This window comes from Leptodactylus fuscus, chromosome 2, assembly GCF_031893055.1.
Source record: "Leptodactylus fuscus isolate aLepFus1 chromosome 2, aLepFus1.hap2, whole genome shotgun sequence".
NCBI lineage: Eukaryota > Metazoa > Chordata > Amphibia > Anura > Leptodactylidae > Leptodactylus > Leptodactylus fuscus.
In genome coordinates this window covers 107,409,805-107,427,781 of record NC_134266.1, presented here as the reverse complement: position 1 = coordinate 107,427,781, position 17,977 = coordinate 107,409,805, and the positions used below count along the sequence as shown (strand labels likewise).

At 42.2% G+C, this 17,977-nt stretch overlaps 1 protein-coding gene across 1 annotated transcript in view; it reads right to left on the bottom strand.

Annotated features, from left to right (window-relative positions):
- BAK1 (BCL2 antagonist/killer 1) overlaps positions 1-14,542 on the bottom strand; it is a 55,836-nt gene extending 41,294 nt beyond the window's left edge. The window contains exon 1 of the mRNA XM_075264359.1: positions 14,459-14,542. The gene's annotated coding sequence lies outside the window, so the exon portion shown is untranslated. The remainder of the gene's footprint in view (positions 1-14,458) is intronic.
- Between the last annotated feature and the right edge of the window lie 3,435 nt (positions 14,543-17,977).

Here is a 17,977-nt window from a genome sequence, read left to right as displayed (position 1 = left end):
AGTTTCACCAGAAATATAGAAGGGGATTCTTTACAGTAAGAACAGCGAGGCTATGGGACTCTCTGCCCCAGGAAGTGGTGATGGCAGATTCATTAAACAAGTTCAAAGAGGGCCTGGATGCCTATCTTGAGGAGAAAAACATAACAGGTTATGGACTCTAGATTTTAAGGACATGTTGAGCCAGGGTTCTTATACTGACTGCCAGATTTGGAGTCGGGAAGGAATTTTTCCCCTGAAATGGGGCAATTGGCATGAGCCTCATGAGGTTTTTTGCCTTCCCCTGAATCAACCCTGTAGGGATTGTAGGGTTATAGGTTGGACTTGATGGACTAATGTCTTTATCCAACCTCATCTACTATGTAACTATGTATGTGTGTATCCCTTACCTATGGATGAAATACAGCTGCAGCAACTCTTAAAGGGGTTGTTAAAAAAAAAAAATATATATATCCATACTCGCCTGTCTCCAGTGCTCCTGTGTCTCCCGCCATGGTCCGGTCCTCCTGCTGGGTCTTGTTTTGCTGGAGGTCCCCACTGAGGTCAATCAGGGGCCTACAAAAATGACATGGAGCATCACAAGTATGGTAGAAGATGAAGACAACCCCGGGAGCAGCAGGACCAGACCACTGTGGGAGACACTGAAGCAGTGGGAAACAGGGGATTATGGGTTTTTTTTTCTGGAAGTCCCTTTAAGTCTAAGCATTGGGTTCATGGGTAAATGGCATGGCGGCATATGAATGACATCAGTGAGCTTTCCATGCCCTCCATAGACCCAAAAATTTCATGTATTGAGTTCAGGCCGCAAAACAGACAGGAATAGAACTTGTCCTGAGTTTTTTCCTCTGCTCCATGCACACAACGATAGTGGTCCGTATTTCTCAAAGAAGATGCCTGTATTACATTTTGCCAACACGGATCTGCAAAAAGAGTTGTATGATCACATAAGCTTGTATAGTGTGCATGAGTTTGTGTTGGAAATAGACAGAATTAAAATCAGCTTCGCATTTTGCAAATGGCTTTTACAGGCCGAACACTGATCTGATAAAACTTGTGAACCTGTATGAGGCCATAAAAATGAATGGGTCTATATACTATTATTCATTTTACTGATAGTGCCAGCATATTCTGCAGCGCTACAAAAAAAAAAAAGTTGGACTAAACATATATCCACCTATTCCGTTCATGTACTGTATATAAGATGGGAATTTGCTTCAAGTCCCCAATACATTTATATCTCAGCAGGGAAGCACTTAAGATTGCACTACAGGCTGCATTAAGAAGTGTAGTGCAATCGGCGTATGGAAGTGTGTGCTCTTAATAGTCTTCTAGCCCAGCCGTATTGTCTGAGAGCAAATCACTTCCAAATACTGTATGTACTATGAAAGGAAATAAAATAGGGTTGGGTGGGGGAGGAAATGTCAATTGTTCACCTTGGGGCCCAGCCATTCCTAGTTACGCCACTGGTGTTGAGGCACAGAGGGAGCACCAATAGGGTCATTATTTCTGTATAAAGGATTTTAAGTATGTTTTTTACTGTGTGGGGAGCACCAAGGGGACATCACTACTGAATGTAGGGCATGGTTACTGTGTGGGCAGCACTAAAAGTGCACAATTAAACACCAAGGAGGCAAGGCGAGTCTGGGATTGGGCAGGGTTAGAGGTGAGACTTAACATGTGAAAATTTTTTTTAGTATTGGAGCATGTTCCGATTCCATGAAGGAGAGGGAGCCACATCCTTAAACTTAAAGGGGCTCGATCATTGGGAAAAGTCTTTTTTTTTTTCAACTAAGCACATCCTTGCATAGCCTTTAGAAAGGCTATTCCACACGTAGCTTTCATATGTAAATCACCTACGTGCTTTTTTAATGAGCCAGTTTTCATTCATATGCTAATTAGCCTCTTGGTGCACCCCAGAAGTCTCATCATGCACCCTCTGCTATTCTTTCCTATGTATGTGTACAGCACAGGCTGCTGCTGCTGCTGACTTCCTGCCTGCACACACAGCTAGGAGAGAATAGCGGAGAGAAGTGCTGCTAGGAACTTCCTGTGCTGGTTGGAAGCTAATTAGCATATGAATAAAAACGGGCTCATTCAAAAACCATTTAGGTAATTTACATACAAAAGGTAGGTGTGAAATAGCATTTCTAAAGGCTATGCAAGGATGTGATTAGTTAAAAATTACTTTTCCCAATGATAGAGCCCCTTTAAACAAAAAGAATCCTATTGGATTCACCATTTGGGCACTCTTAGTCCAAACAGTTTGAATAGAGAGAGTGATTTCTTCATATACTAGTCTGTATTACCTCATGATGTTTTACGATGGTTATAACCTTTATGACCTTTATGACATACAGTGCAATATATACCGTATATACTCGAGTATAATCCGACTTTTTCAGCACATTTTTCATGCTGAAAAAGCTCTTCTTGGCTTATACAAGAGTCAGGGTCCACAGAGCACAGAAAACTGGAAGGACCTGGAAGGGGGAGGTCCTTTAGTGCTACTGCTCTGTGATTGGCTTGTCATGAGGTCATGTGACTGTGATATCATCAAAGGTCCTGTAGCCACTGTATGTAACATCTGCAGATAAGGTTGAGTCTAAATCCTAGTAGCTCTGCCCACACCAGAGTCCGATCACATGGTCATGACGTTATCAGAGGTCCTTTAGCGCACTAGGATTTAGCATCTACCCTGCAGATGAGTGGCCAGGATTCATTGTGTCTTATGGAAGATGTCTGTTGTATGGCGGAGAGGAAGCTACAGTAAAGTGACACACACAGATCCCTTCCTTTAGTTACTCTGCCTATTAGTGTCAGGCATTTGGGGTTATTAACTTAGTTTCAGTAACTCCATGTGCCTCACATTAATAACAGTTAACCCCATCATGTCCCTCATATTAACCCTTGTGTACCCATATAAAGGTTACTAATATGTGAGACACATGAGGGTACTAATGAAGGACCTTAATCATACCTCCCAACCGTCCCGATTTCCGCGGGACATTCACGATTTGGGTGACATGTCCCGCGGTTCCGGTTGGAGGGAGGTATGTTCCGATTTCAACTCAGATCTGCGTCCAGAGGACGCAGATCTGAGTTGAACACATATGCGGCTGAACCAAGGAACTGACACAGTTCTACAAGGCAGTAGCCGGCGGCAGCGGCGAAGCGAGGAGCTGACACAGGTCAGCTCCTCGCTTCAGCCGCATTTGTGTCAGCGAGAGAGGCGCGCAGAGAGCGGCGAGGGAGCGGAGGAGAAGGTAAGTGTAATGTGGAGGTGGAACGTGAAACTGGGGGCAGATGAAGGAGAGGACGGCATGACACTGGGGGCAGAGATGGAGAGGACGGCATGACACTGGGGGCAGAGATGGAGAGGACGGCATGACACTGGGGGCAGAGATGGAGAGGACGGCATGACACTGGGGGCAGAGATGGAGAGGACGGCATGACACTGGGGGCAGAGATGGAGAGGACGGCATGACACTGGGGGCAGAGATGGAGAGGGCGGCATGACACTGGGGGCAGAGATGGAGAGGGCGGCATGACACTGGGGGCAGAGATGGAGAGGACGGCATGACACTGGGGGCAGAGATGTGGGGACATGAATCTGGGGGCAGAGATGGAGGGGGGACACATAATTTACGGGTGACTGTAGGAGAATTATACTGTGTGTGGGCACATGAAAAATTAACGAGTGGGCGGAGTCAACACAAAAGTGGGTGGGGCTAAATTTGCCGCGGTATGCTTAATAATGAAGATACCTAATTATTACCTCATTATGTCCCACATATCAGTAACTCTTATGTGAGGCACACAGGAGGTTAATGTGAGGGACATGATGGGGTTAACTGCTATTACTATGATCCCCATGGAGATACTAATGCACATGACCAGACTTTTTATCTGCAATGGCGGATTTCCCCCTCCCATGGCTTATACTCAAGTCAATAGGTTTTCCCAGTTTTTTTGTGGTAAAATTAGGGGTCTCGGCTTATATTCGGGTCGGCTTATACTCGAGTATATACGGTCATAAAAATCATACTGGTGCTCTAAAAATATATAATCATTAGAGATGAGCGAGTAGTATTCAATTGAGTAGGTATTCGATCGAATATTACGGTATTTGAAATACTCGTACTCAGCCAAATACCACGCGGTAAACACAGTAAAAATTCAATTCCCCTCCCACCTTCCCTGGCGCTTTTTTGTACACCAATAACAACGTAGGCATAAAAAAAACGTATACAGTAGAGATGAGCGAGTAGTGAAATATTCAAATATTCGATTCGAGTAGACCTCAATATTCGACTATTCAATCGAATACCTACTTGATCGAATACTACTCGCTCATCTCTAATAATCATCACTGTCATTCAATACAAAGCATAACAATAAGTGTATAGTCAGCAAACAAAAATAAATGTGTATGTCCCCCAAAAAATTACATTTCCTAATAGTGCCATACTATTATTACGTATACTCATCTGTGCTACAGAGAAATGCATATATACGGTATGACTAGTCAGGTAAGATCAAGAGCAATATACTCAGTCATACTAAAGGTAGTATGTGTATGCCACATCTTCCCTTTCTCTTTATTATGGTCACATCACCACATGATGAGTGGAAATGACTGTGTGCTGGGTGATAGGAGTCTCACCATCCAATCTACAATCAGTGTGCATGTTCCCAGTGTCTCTCAGGCCTATGTGTAATGCGCTTGTCTAGATCTATATCAATGCCCTTACTTGTGTGCCTTGTGCATGTCTTTCCTTACTTGCAGTCTGGACAGCCCTTCGTGTGATGCACATATCAGTACTGCCTTCACTTCCATTGTATCCAATAAGGGTCAGTTCACACGTGAGCAAAGGGGAGGTTTTTGTCAGTGGATTTCGCTTCAAAAACCGCCCCTTTTAAATGGTGGTCTATGCAGACCGCCGGGCTTCTTTTTTCCCACTAGCGACGGGCTGCTGCTAGCGGAGAAAAGCAGCGACATGTCCTTTCTTCAGGCGGAAGCCGCGGCGCAGTAGACCGCGGCTTTTGCCTAGCGGCAGCATCCTCCTGTGTCGGCTCATTCATTTGAGCCGGCTACGGAGGGGAAAGCCACAACCATGATGGTCGTGGCAGGCGTGTTTTGACCAGAGAGAGACGCAGCTCGTTGCGTCTCTCTCTGTGTCAAAACCCGCGCGGGCCCCCAACGTGTGAACTAGCCCTTACACACCACTGTACAGCCCAAGCACAGCTACCCAATCACAAAGAATGGGAAAAGCGAAGGAAAATATGGCTGGGAGACTTTTCTATTACCAAATTAGAACTACTAGGGTCCATTCACATGGAGTTTTTTTGGCGAGGATTTTGACGTTGAATCCGCCTCAAAATCAGCCTCCAAAAAAAGTTTTTTCTGGAGGGTGATTTATGCGGCGGATTCAGTGTCAAAATCAGCGCCAAAAAACTCTGTGTGAACTGACCCTGAGGGTACATTTGCACAGTGGAAACTGAAGAGAAATTCCTCTTCGTTTTCCGCCAGGGTCTAGCTACGATGGAATGCCGATTAGGTCCAGATGAATGGGCCTAATCAGCAGGGAGTATTTAGTCATGGAATCCGCAGCAAGATCCAGCTATATACTTATTTTTTCAGTGTCCTGCTGTGATCCTGTTTTCAATGGGAGGCAGATTTTTCTACTTCTACGTGTGAACGCACCCTAAGGACAGATATAATGTAACTAACCATCATGGCATATATAAATAAATAAATCAAGCATACTATGAATAGACACAGTAGAATATACAGATGAACGAAAGAACACAATAGCCAAACATAATACTAGAAATAATATCAGAGTCAAATACATGAGAATTCAACCCCACGATGAGTAATATGTATCCAAAAGAAACATATACTACTATTCAATAATTTATGTTCGGTATATGAATATGCTATAATAGTCAACCTTGACAACACACCCCTAATATAATAAGTGAGTTATTAACTGAGGAATGTACTTAAGACTTCTGTTGCCTAAAACAGATAGATCAGCAATCCCCATATCTATTAGGTGCTGGTTTAATGCTACCCAACTTTCTCGAAACTTCACCTATAGCAAATCACCTTATTTGAGGAAAAACATTGTCTCCCGATATAACTGCCACCTCATTATACCCAACATAAAAACCAAACGCCACATGTATATTGCTTCTGGGGACAAAGGAGCAAAGGTTACAGCTCAATAATTTTGGCATCTAATATTAATGCCACCTGATTAAAGATATGACTACATTAAAGGGATTCAAGCATTAAAATTCAATTTTTTCTCCCTAACACGTAGGAATAGCCTTAAGAAAGGCTATTCTTCTCCTACCTTTAGAAGTCTTCTCTGCACCGCCATTTGGTAGAAATCCCGGTTTTCTTCAGCTTCCTCGCAGCACTGGGGGCGGGCCCCAGGGATCAAACAGCACTGGGGGCGTCCCCAATGCTGCGAGAGAGCTCTCTAGCGCCGCCTCTAACTTCACCTTGAACGGACTGCGTCTTCTTCTGGCACTGGCTTCAAACTTATAGGCAAGCGCAGTTGGCTCTGCTGTTGGGCCTCGGGCAGGTCTGACTGCGCATGCCCGTGGCCATTTTCTTGTGGCCGCTTACCCCAGTTTACTGTGTAAGCGGCCACAGGAAAATTGCAGCGGCATGTGCAGTTGGCTCTCTCGCAGCATTGGGGACGCCCCTAGTGTTGTTTGAGCGCTGGGGATCGCCCCCAGTGCTGCGAGATAACTCATTTGCATACAGAAGGAAAACCGGGATTTCTACCAAACGGTGACGCGGAGAAGATATCTAGTGGTAGGAGAAGAATAGCCTTTCTTAAGGCTATTCCTACATGTTAGTGAGAAAAAAAATATATTTTAATGGTAGAATCCCTTTAAGCAGGTAAAATTTAACTGTTCATTAAGTCCACTAGGGGTCATCCATTGACATTTTTTTTGTAGCAAGAATTAAACTAGGTCTACCACCTCTAATGCTATACCTAGCCATATAATTAACCCCTTCCTGCTGCAGGTATTTTTTGTTTTTGGTCCATTATTTGGTGGACCGCATACATTCTTGATGTATTGTTAATTTGGCAATAGTAATAGAGAAAATTTGTAAAATTTGTAGACACTTAATATTGAGATTGGAATTCATTTCACATCTGACATAAGCGATACCTCCGTTTCCTTGCTAGATACTTTGATCAGTAGGAGTCTAAAAATAGCATTTGTACTTCAGAAAGCCTTCAATGACTAATAGTTTTTTACAGTGAAGCAGTTTCCCCCATATTCCCTGTGAAGGGGCATCCCAAGGGGACAATCTCTGAGGGTTCACAGACAAAAATTGTTTAGTGAAGGATTAAAAAAAATGTATCAGAGATTTAAAGCTAGAGGTTTTATTTCACATTAGTTAACAGCCATTTCAACCCAGTGGACACATTTCAGATGAATAATCTTTATTAAACCTGTTGAAAGAGCATGCTAGTGCAAATAGATACTGCTGACAGACTCACATTATTTACGTTTTCATTGTCTGACATATACTTCTTAATCCGAGCCTTCAATAGGCAAGTACTACAATCTACATATTGTACATCATAAATGGCACACGTAATACCACGTTTAAATAATGTTATAGTCAGCACCTGATATTTTACATAAATTAGATCCACACCTATAACTCCTTTAATTTCCAACCACACCTCTTTTTTTCTTACTTTCACTATTAAGGTTACGTTGGAACAAAAATTGTCCAAGAGTTGGAGCTCTCCTTGGCACTACCATTACCCCTTCATCAGCTATCTTTTTGAGGATGGGATCCTGCTTTAACGTGGCTAATGTCTGAATGAACATCTGCATCGCTGCCCTAAACTGATAGGAAAGGGCTGGTGAAAAAAACCCATCCTAGATATATTAGTTTTTTTTTCTACCTTTCAAGGTTTCTCTCTGTTTTCAACCCCTATTCTGCTGTCACAATTAACTCTTTGAAGACTCCTAGGTACTAGAGAGATTAAATTAACCCTCACAGTCCAGGTTAAGTAAACACTTGACTTATAATTACAGCACTTCAGTGAGGGTCAGGGTTGGGGCCTGCCTAGACCGCTATGGACATAGAACACTGATCTAAGAGCATTCTGCAGCTATCTGAGATCTCCTTGTGAAGTCTCACAGGCATACCTCCCAACTGTCCCAAATAGTGAGTGCTGTCCCGCTGCCCTCGTCGACATTAGGCATGTCCCAACTTCAACTTAGGACCCCTGCTGATCAGCTATTTCCCACAGCACACAGCTTGCAATATTGTTTTCATGCCAGGCACTGCTCTGCTCACTCGCTGCTTTATTGTTAACTGTAGTTGTGGGTTCTAAAGCTGTATCCCTTTGAAGTATCTGAGATAAAGGTAAAACACTCAAAACCGTCACTATCAAGAATTTGCTGCAGAGAAGGGCCCCCAGACAACAGTTTGCACTGGGCCAAGAAGACTTTAGATACACAACAAATAGTGGTGAACTGAGTAAACAGACGTGTTTTTTTTTTTTTGTTTTTTTTTTTAAATAAAAGTAGTATACACAGCAATTCCTAAAAAGGTACAGATATTGTGCCCAATGTTTTCTTAATGTGGCCACATTAGGATCCCATGCTCCATGTAAAGTTCAGTAACCTAGCAAGGGAACAGGATTGGATATATTTGATGCAGGCTTCCCCTCCAGCCACCAGTATGATAGAAGTTTCTTTGCTATGGTTAACCCCATTACAAGGATCCTATCTATACTGCTTGTTAATGTGGATATAAGACTTTTCCTAACTACACTGCTTCAGCAAAACTGCTTTGCTTGTCCACTATCTTACTTTATTCAATTCATTGTTGACACAGCCCTTGACTCTGCACAAAAGTCAAGTGATGTATCTGCCTGCCTTGTCACTGGGTAGGCGTGTCTGTGATTGCAAAAAGGTCCTTGACCAATGTAGAAAAGTTGTATTCCATTGCAGAGGAGGAACATGCAGAGATGTGAGGATGTGAAAGATGTGGGGTTTATTGTGTAGTGTGGGTGGGATGTAGGGTGCATGGTGTACTGTGGAGGGGAGGGATAGATCTGGGCTGCATTGTGTAGTGGGGCTGAGAGATGTAGGTGCATGGTGTACTGTGGGGGGGGGGCAGATCTCAGGTGCATGGTGTACTATGGGGTAAGAATTGTAGGGTGCATGTTGTAGTGTGGAGGTGGAGAGATGTGGGGTGCATTGTATAATGTGGGGGAGACGTGGGGTGTATTGTCTAATGGGGAGAGATATGGGGTGCACAGTGTACTGCGGGGGGAAGATTTGGGGTGCATTGTGTAGTGGGGGTGAGAGATGTAAGGTGCATGGAGTACTGGGGGGGGGGAAGATCTTGGATGCATGGTGTACTATGAGAGTTGTCGGGTGCGTGTTGTAGTGTGGAGGTGGAGAGATGTGGGGTGCATTGTATAATATGAGTGTAGTGTGTACTGTGGGGGGAGAGATGTGGAGTGCATAGTAGAGAGGCACGTGGAGAGCTGGGGGGTGGTTGTGTGTGCTCCTTGCACTGAAGGTAGAAGAAAAAAAGCGACATGACCTTTCTTCAAGCGTTTTCCGCCTGAAGAAAGCAATAGAAGTGAATGGTAAGTGCAAAACGCGCGTTTTTTACCACGCGTTTTTTTTTGCATAAAAATGCGTCACATTTTTTTTTACAAAAAAACGCGCTGTAAAAACGCGACACGTTTTTTGCGGCCCGTTCTCTTCTAAGAGATGGGAAAACCATCTGGCCTTGTTGGAAGTAGTTTTTACAAAAAAACACTCCACAAAAAGTGGGCCAAGGTCCCAAAAAACATTTCCTAATTAGGAAGCGTTTTTTTCCGGTGACAAAATAAGCCACACGTAATTTACATGTGAACTAAGCCTTAGGTTTGCAAGAGAGGCACAAAGACACTCTGGAAATATATATATATATATATATATATATATATATATATATATATATATATATCACTGGTGAGGACCTGGTCCTTCTGGAGTAGGGGATTTAGCCATTTTACTGTGAGCTGGCTAAATTCTACTTCAGTTCAGATCCTGACCACTAGGGGGTTAAAGGTCCTGACCAGTAATGTGAAATAGATCACAATGAGGCGGCTAATACTATAAGTGATAAGGAGCAGGTCCTTACTGAGTATAGTATTTAGTCACAACTCTATTGTAATCGATGGTGTCCGGTGGCATTTTATTGATTAGTCCATTTGAATTTAGTGCTAAAGAAGGTGTTTTGGGGCTCCATTCAAATTGGATGAATCATAGCGGCCCTCAGCGGCTATGAGTTGTGCAGGACCCCTAGGATTCAGCCCAGTGTTGTGACAGTGACAGCCATTGTGAGCGCATTCTGCTAGCCGGAGGTGCTGAGGTGATTGAAGCTGTGTGATCACATCCTATGTGTGGGCAGCGCTGTGATGCGCCTCAGCCTGGAATGTAGGCCAGGAGCTTTACTTTCAGTTTATTGATGTCCCGCCCACACAGGCCAGCTGAGCTTACACTGCAAAATATCATTTTAATGGGGAACAGGTAAGATAAATTTCATTTTTACAGCACATTTGTCCTATAACCATCTTTCTGAGTTGCCTGGGGCACTGTGGGTTTTTCAGCTTAAGGGTGGCCAACCCCTTTAAGGACCAGGCCTCTTTTTTCAAAATTGACATGTGCCACTTTAAATGGCAATAACTTTGAGACGCTTTAACTTACACAAGTGATTTTGAGATTGTTTTTTCATAACACATTATACTTCATGTTAGTGGTAAACATTGATCAATATTTTTTTGTATTTACTTATAAAATAAAATAGGAAATTTGAAGGAAATTTGAAAAAAATATCAATTTTCAAAATGTGAAATTCTCTGCTTTTCAGGCAATCATTCCACTCAAATACATGAATAATTATTATCTACCATTTCCCTGCTTTATATTGGCATCATCTTTTGATTGTCTTTTAATTTATTTTGGACGTTATAAGGCTTACAAGTGTAAAAAAAATTCCAGATTTACAAGAAAATTCTCCAAACCAATTTTTTCGGGACCACTTCAGTTCTGAAAGGAATCAAGATTTTATTTTTGGACAAATTTGGCCAGCCTTTCCTCAACGAATGATTCACAGATGAGATTTGACTGTAAAAATTGATGATAAAAATTTTACACCTAGATTTTTTTTCTACCTGATGGGTAATTTTTGATGGGAATAAAATGCCTACCTGGAAAATATTGCACTCCAGGTTCTGGATCTCTGAAGTGCGCTTGTTATGTAAAAGGTTTGGGTTCAGTAAAACTACATTACGGATTAGATACGCACTACTGCACACAATACAACACGGGGAGGGTTAGATACAAGTGTCTGCACACAGTACCAAATGCCAGATGATTAGATATGCATGTCAGCACACAGTACCACACACTGGAGGATTAGATACGTGCGTCTATACACACTTCCACACGATGGAGGATTATATATGCGCCACTGCACACAATACCAGATGCCGAAGGATTAGATACAAGCTACTGCGCACAATACCACACGAGGAGGGTTAGATACACGCTTCTGCACACAGTACCACACGTCAAAGGACTAGATACGCGTGTCTGCACACAGTTCCACATGCCAGAGGATTAGATACGCACGTCTGCACAAAGTACCACACGCCAGAGAATTAAATACACAAGTGAGCACACAATTCCACACACCAGGGGATTAGATACGCACCACTGCACCCAATACCACACGAAGGAGGATTAGATAAACGACTCTGCACACAGTACCACATATTAGAGTTTTACTCCAGGTTTCCATAGCAACCCAGCCATTTTTCTTGCCTTATGTCAGCTTTAAAGGGGCAGGGCGCTGTGGATGACACTGTTACACAAGGTCACATATACACAGCTTTACTCCAGGTCTCCATAACAACCGATCGCAGGTTTTTCACTGATATCTGAATTGAGATGCTTATGGAAACACACAAAAAATATACAAAACACACCAGTGCAAAACCGGACAATTCTTATGGGGCCACTACACAAACAAAAAATGAAATATACTCGTGCGAAGCAGGGTTCTCCTGCTAATATATATATAATAGTTCATTGATATTATCATAGGATCATTTCATCATTGTATACAATGAAAAGTTAATTTTTATTGAATAGGGTTGTTTCTTATTTGTAGAACTTCAATGTATAATTCCAGCATCCAAAATATTGAACAAAATGTAACTTTTAATCCAGATTAGTAAAAAAAAACATACAGTGTCAAGAATCCATGAATCAACAAGTACAAGTTTCTTATGCGTTTCAGAGCACTAGGGCCCCTTAATCATAACCTGACTTGTACTGTATTCATATCCTGACTATGAGTAAAGGGCCTATTGCCCTGAAACACGTAATAAACTCACACTTGTTTGATCGTGGATTCTTGAAATTGTATGTTTTATACTAATATGGATTAAAATTTAAATTATATTTTATATTTTGGATGCTGGAATTTTACATCACAGTTCTATAGCTATACCAATATTCCCTTGGAGTGCACGGAATCAAATTTCCGTGCATCATTTTTTCATTGGCTTGGGTGTTCTACAAAATTTTAATTTGGGGTGAGCGGTGATAAATTTCCTACCCACCACCTTTCTCTTTTCTATATAACCATTTCTTATTTATAACGTGATTTAGTTTAATTGAGATTCCATTGTAATATTGTAATATGTTGCTTATTGACCAGTGTCTGTGATTTGCTGGTTGTAACAACAAAACAACTGACATGACAGCTTATGCTCGGAAAGGAAGTGGCGTGCATAGACACTGGAATGGAATGTGTATGAATAAGGCCCAAAATACATCCAAAGAAGAAGAAGAAAGAACACAAACTGGAGAGGAAATGTCTTGACATGGAGTCTGAGTGCAAGCAAAATTCAAACCAACAGCACTATATCCCTTCATGGAGTGGTATTTCAGTCTTTTCTATTTTCAAGAAACTCTGAATGGATGTCTGCAGAAAACAAATAGTGAAATCTAAGGCTAGGTTCACTCTAGCATTCAAGCTATGTCCAGGAAGATTTCCAGTCCTAAATCCGCTTGAAAAATGCAGAGAGAAAAGTCCTACAAGCAGGATTTTTTTCTCCACGTTTTTCAGGCGGAAACCTGGCTGACTCCATTATAGTCTATGTGGTCCACAGGTAACTGTTTTTTAAGCGGATTAGGTTTCCATTCTTCAGGTTCCCAAGTGGACTTGTAGGACAAAAAGCTGTGAACGCTAGTGTGAACCTTGCACAAAATGTGTTTTTGTCACTTTTGGTGGGGTTTTTTTTGCCACAGATGCTCTAGATGTGGCATTTTCCTCTAGGCTTTTCTATAGAACTTGAAAAACACAAACAGAAAAAATGTATGAATTAAAAAAAATGCCATCTAAAGAATGCTTGTTAAAAGTGCATTAAATTCATGACTTAAGAAAACCCTTGAAGTCATGTAATGCACCCTAAATCAGTTTCACTTCTTGTTCACCTTCTGTTACCCTTCATCCTTTATGGTTGACTCTTTAAACACTTTTTACTTTGTTTTAATAAACTTCAGAGAGACACATTGTATAAACAGAGTGTCTATTATACATTGCATACATGCCTGTAGAATGTGCGCAGAATCTATTGCATATAAAGGATCAATTCTAGAGGCAGCCATTCTGGTCTGTCACTCACCCTAACCTGACATGGCAGCTCACAGGAAATAATAGAGTGCATATATCTTCTAAGAATCTACACAGTATACTTTAGTGGCCCTGACCTATTCTGAAATCTAACACCCAGTACTCCTTATTGTAATAAGTATCTCTACTAATACACAAGTATATACTTGAAATGCTGAGCCCATGAGAACTCTTTCTTCAAGTCTGTGATCTTTTCCTGCATTCTCAGCCAGTTGTGAAGGGCTCATATAACAATGCTTCTACATATAACAATGCTTCTACATATAACAATGCTTCTACATATAACAATGCTTCTACATATAACAATGCTTCTACATATAACAATGCTTCTACATATAACAATGCTTCTACATATCATAATGCTTCTACATATCATAATGCTTCTACATATAACAACTGTATAACTATATTCTAATATATATGCTCCACATATGACAATGTTTATATATATATATATATATATATATATATATATATATATATATGCTACTCCCGCCAGTTCCAGCAGTGTATACACACACATGCATCCTGACACTGACCCCAGCTATACAGCAGCTGTATGAGCCTGCCCTGGACATCACTGACACGTTACAGCGATCTGCTGCACTGACACGTACATAACCCGGCACAGCAGATGGCCGCTTCTAAAAGTTTCCTTTGGACCACAAAACTTGTCACTTGTCATATATAAAGACAACTTACAGAGCCCGGGGATCCTTCCCTTGTGTTACCGTGTTGGCTGTCCGTGCTTACACACAAGGCTGAGGCTTCTAGCTGTGACTCCTTCCTGGAGGATGGGAAAGGGCTGGGCCCAAATTAACTAGTTCAGGTCAGTGTCTCTTGCTGGAAATGGGGCTTGTGTTCAGAAAATCCCACCTTCTAATGTAGCAATAGCCATGACCAGCCCAGAAAGTGATGGAATGAAGGGAGTGGGAGGTCAGCTAGTCAGCCTGAGGACAATACTGTGTATGGGGTGCCTAATGTTCAGTGTCTAATCTGTGTGTGACAATGAAGATTAGGCTGAGGTCACACACTACAGAAGAGCAGCTCTAAATGGAGGAACCAAAAAAGCAGCTTTTCCACAATGTGCAGCCTCAAAGAGGATGTCCAAACAAAAATGTTATATCTTAAATAGGCCTGGGAAGGTGAAAAAAAAAGAAACATGCTCCCTTTTCCGTGGTGCTCCGGTGCCTCCCAGCGCGGTCCGGTCCTGCCAGGCCATTGTTGTCTTCTGGCACGTGACCGATGAGGCCAATCAGCTGCTTTAGCAAAGAGCACGTGACGTGACAACTATCAGCGGCTTCAGCGAAAGGATCCGGTACATTATAGCCGGCGAGGAATTTCACTTCAAGAACACAGCCCAGCAAAAAGAACGGACCTTTTTTTATTTTTTTCACTTCCCTGGCCTATTGTAAAAATATTTTCTTTGCCCAAACAACCTCTTTAATCTCTTAAGGACCAGGCCATTTTTCGGTTTCGCATTTTTGTTTTTCCCTCCCCACATTTCAAAAGCCATAACTTTTTCATTTTTCAGTTCACATAATGGCTTATTGTTTGCGAATCAAATTGTACTTTGTAATGGAACCATTCAATATACGGTTATATGTACTGGAAAGCTGGAAAAAAATGAATGAGGTGCAATTGGAAAAAAAAATGCATTTGCTCCAATTTCATATAGGTTTAATTTTTACAGTGTTCACTGTGTGGTAGTAATGAAATGTTACCTGTATTCTGCATGTCAGTACAAACGAACAAACAAACCAAATGAACAAAATTATACCAAATTCAGGGCCCGTGCACACAGAGCTACCGCGAGTGCATTTTAGCATAATACACGTGTATAGAATGCACGTGTAAAATTAACACTCCCATTGACTTCAATGAAATTTTTAGGGTAAGTTCACACGATTTAACGTTTCGCGTGATCTGACATGTATACACGTGCCGGCAGATGACGCACTCAAAATGCTCCCATTGATTTCAATGGGAGTTACGCCAGCCGGTAAAGGGCCCTATTTACTTACCGATCCTGACAGGGGCCGGGATCGGTAAGTGATGGCGCTGGCCCCACAAGCACTATTATACTCGGGAGTCTTTTCGGTCCCCCGAGTATAACGATTGGAGGCCCGGGAGGTAAGAAAACATAAAAAACTGTGTTACTTACCTCTCCAGGCTCCGGCCTATTTGCGTGACGTCATATGACCCGCTACGCAGGGCTCCGGTCACATGACGTCCCAGAAGATGGCCGACAGCGACAGAGAATGCAGGGGAGTTGGGAGATAGGTAAGTAGCAGTAGTTTGTTATGTTTGTATGCCTCTGGGTCTCCGATAATAGAGTATAATAACTGTTTATGTGTGTCCACAATCGGACATAATACTGTGTAGTGGGGCCAGTATGGGGACATAATACTGTGTAGTGGGGCCAGTATGGGGACATAATACTTTGTAGTGGGGCCAGTATGGAGACATAATACTGTGTAATGGGGCCAGTATGGGGACATAATACTCTGTACTGGGGCCAGTATGGGGACATAATACCGTGTACTGGGACCAGTATATGGACATAATACTGTGTACTGGGGCCAGTATGGGAACATAATACTGTGTGCAGGGTCCAATATGGGGTATTATAGTGTGCGCAGAAATGCGGGAGAGGCGGGCCGCGGCGGCAGTAGTGGTCAGTTGGTCAAGGTCTTCAGCGTCAGTCGGGGGGGCCTCATGTCAAAAGTTTGCCACGGGGCCCTGCCATTCTTAGTTACGCCACTGATCCGCACCACAAAATGTCAGTGGAAAGAAGCCCTCCACCTAACCTCATTATACTCACCATTTCTCCTGTGGATATCCAGGACGTCATCTCTGGAAGGCCGCCTCTTCAGTGGGTGTGTGTAATACAGTCCATGCACAATACAGTGGATGGCTGACCCACGTAACAAAGAAAAGGTGTTGGCCTGGGATGACGTCCGGGGTCCAGAGCTGAAAGTAAAGTAAAGTAAGCAAGTGTAATGGGGCTGGGGGTAGGGTCAAAGAGAAAATGTCATCTCCTCTTTGTGACATGTACCGGTTGGCACATCTGCAGAGTGGGCGGCGAGGAATCCTGCCAGCATGAAGCGCTGTATACTATGGATTGCGCATGAGCAATACATATTATACTGTGCAGGGCCACTGTGGAGCATTATACTGTGTGGGGGTGACTGTGGAGCGTATTATACTGTGTAGGGACCACTGTGGAGCATTATACCATGCAGGTGCCTCTGTGGAGCATATATTGTGCAGGGTCCACTGTGGGGCATTATTATGTACTCATGCATATGTATGTATGTGTGCATATATGTATGTGTATTTACCAAATGCCAAAAAAGCATCAAGGATTCATTGTTGTCCTATATCTTTCTCTGTGTGAATGTAATGATGTTATATGGAGGTGACTACAATATTACAGCCAAAGGAAAAGGTTATTGAGTGAGTGAGAACTAGGAGTCTCAGGGCTCATGCACATGGAGTTAACACAAGCATATTTTAGCATAATTCACGTGTATAGAATACACATGTAAAAATAACACTCCCATTGACTTCAATGAAATTTTTTACACGTGTAAAAGATTTCATTGAAGTCAATGGGAGTCTTATTTTTACACCTGTATTCTATACACGTGTATTATGCTAAAATGCGCTCGCGATAACTCCGTGTGCACGGGCCCTATAGATGGTTTCTGAGATTGTAGTGGACTAACTAAGGAAACAGGAAGGGGGAGTGAGTTTGTTCTGATTGCAGCCCAAGGAATCATGGGAGTTGTAGGAAAGGCACAAAACAGGAAGATACAGATGTAAACAAATGCAGAAGAGGTCACAGAGAAACCCAGAAAATGACTCAAAACACTGCTAAAGGTATTTGGTTGCACTTATTACGGCACTAACAGACCTTTTGGAAAAAAATTTTTTTACATGGAAAACCCCTTTAATTTAGATGACATCTTTAACATTAATCGCATTCTGTATGTCCCATGAAACCGTTTTTTGTCATGCATGGTGTTTTATTATAGCTTTATTCATTCTGCTCTTATTTATTTAATTGTGAAAGTGTTTTGTCATTATACAACATTTTTTTTTTTATTCAGGGCATTGCATTTTAATGACTTTTATTCAGAGGTGTAACAGCAGGGGGCAGAGGTACATTGTGGTACATTGACAAGTGGTACGAGTGGTACATTGACCTTGTGCGTC